At 51.1% G+C, this 2,170-nt stretch overlaps 1 protein-coding gene across 1 annotated transcript in view; it reads left to right on the top strand.

Annotated features, from left to right (window-relative positions):
- Nucleotides 1-2,170, top strand: part of PLEKHO2 (pleckstrin homology domain containing O2) — a 45,496-nt gene that overhangs the window by 3,127 nt on the left and 40,199 nt on the right. The gene's annotated exons all lie outside the window — the stretch shown is intronic.

Here is a 2,170-nt window from a genome sequence, read left to right as displayed (position 1 = left end):
TTTTTTTTTTTTTTTGAGTTGGAGTCTCACTCTGTCACCCAGACTGGAGTGCAGTGGCCACTCCCAGTCACCGCAGCCTCAAACTGCTGGGCTCCAGCAATCCTTCCGCCTCAGCCTTCCGAGTAGCCAGAATTACAGGCATGCGCTACCATGCCCGGCTAATTTTTTATTTATTGTAGAGATGAGGTCTCGCCAAGTTGCCCAGGCGGGTCTCGAACCCATGGGCTCAGGCAATCCACTCACCTCAGCCTCCCAAAGTGCTGGGATTACAGGCTGAGCCACCGAGTCCGGCTTCAAATTTCTTAAATTAATTCACATCTGCAAAGTCCTTTTGGCCAGATGTAATTACCATATTGGACAGCAAAGAAACAGATCCTGATAGAGTTTGGCCTACACAGGCGTATGAATTGGTAAAAGTTCTCCAATGATACCCCTAAAATTTGTGCATTTCACTGGATGCTAAGTTTACATGTACATGTAAAAAGTAAGCATAGCAGGGGCGATGACTCACACCTGTAATCCTAGCAATCTCAATTACCCCTGTAATGAATGCCCAGGGGTTTGAGACCAACCTGGACAATTTGGCGAGATCTCATCTCTTCAATAAATCAAAAAATTAGCCGGACATGGTGGCCCACACTTGTAGTTCCAGCTACTTGAAAGGCTGAAGCAGAAGAATCACCTGAGCCCAGCAGGTTGAGGTTGCGGTGGCCATGAGCGTGCCACTGCACTCCAGCCTGGGCGACAGAATGAGACTCCAACTCAAAAAAGTTTGAAAGCCAAAAGAAAAAAAAATGGGGAAAATCCGTCTGGAAATCCCTGTGCCTTCCTTTGAAGCACTCTGGGCTACCGCACAGAGAAATGGGGAGAGGGAATTGGCTGCAGGAGTGCTAAGCCTATACTGAGCAGAGGAGAGTGGGAAGAGACAACTAGGCTTTGGAAACACAGAACTTGGTTCATAATCCCAGCTCTTTCAACTTTGTCGTTGTGAGACTCTGTTTCTTATTGCGGTTGATGCTGTAACAAATTACCAAATCTTTAGTGGCTCAAAACAACACAGATGTATTATCTTGCCATTCCGGAGGTCCAGAGTCAGAAACGCTTCTTTTTTTTTGAGTCGGAGTCTCACTCGGTCGCCCAGACTGGAGGGCAGCGGCCGCTCCCGGCCACCGCAGCCTCGACCCGCCGGGCTCCGGCGACCCTTCCGCCTCCGCCTTCCGCGTGGCTGGACCTACGGGCGCGCGCTACCACGCCCGGCTCGTTTTTGATTTATGGTGGAGATGAGGTCTCGTCAGTCCTCACTCTCAGCCCTCAAAAACCCGTTCTGATTTTGTTTTCACCATGGATAGCTTAACTTCTATACATTCTTAAAAGTGGAATGAAACAGTATGCGTTTTCTAAGATTTCTTTCATTCAGCACGATTTTGAGGTTCATCCACGTTATTGCGTGTATTGGAAGCTGGTTGCTTTGTATGGCGAGTAGTGTCTCATTGTATGGATATATTACAATTTATCCATTTTTCTGTTGGGGCACATCTGAGCTTCTTATGAATTTGTTTTAAGTTTTTTCGAATACCTATCTAGGTGAAAAATCCTAGGTAATAAGAGTAGTTGCATATTTCGTTTTATTTATGTATTTAAGGAGTGTATTTGGATTGATTGATCAGTTGATTGAGTCGGAATCTCACTCTTTCGCCTAGGTTGGAGTGCACTGGCATGCTCACGGCCTCCGCAGCCTCAACCTGCTGGGCTCCGGCGGTCCTTCCGCCTCCACCTTCCAGGTAGCTGGAATCACAGGCGCGCGCTACCACGCCGGCTAATTTTTGGATTTTATTGTGGAGACGAGGTCTCGCCAAGTTGCCCGGGCGGGTCTCGAACCCCTGGGCTCAGGCAATCCTCTCGCCTCCACCTCCCGAAGTGCTGGGGTGACAGGAGTGATCCCCCACGTCCGGCGGCGTGCTTAGTTTTAGGTGAAACGGCCAGACCTTTCTCCAAGGCGGGCGTCCGCCCACCCTGGGTCCTGAGCCACGGGGAGGCCTCCAGGCGAAAGGAGTCGGACCCACGTGGAGACGCCGCCCGCGCCAGGTTGGCAGTGCCCGGGCTCCGCCCCGCTCCCCGCCCCAGTGTGGCGGCGCGGCCGGCGGGGTCCTGATTGGCTGGGGGTGGAGGG

This window comes from Carlito syrichta, unplaced genomic scaffold (assembly GCF_000164805.1).
Source record: "Carlito syrichta isolate Samal-C Ts95f unplaced genomic scaffold, Tarsius_syrichta-2.0.1 Scaffold315650, whole genome shotgun sequence".
Taxonomy (NCBI): Eukaryota; Metazoa; Chordata; class Mammalia; order Primates; family Tarsiidae; genus Carlito; species Carlito syrichta.
The sequence above is the reverse complement of the archived record's forward strand: the minus strand, read 5'-3'. Positions and strand labels throughout refer to the sequence as shown.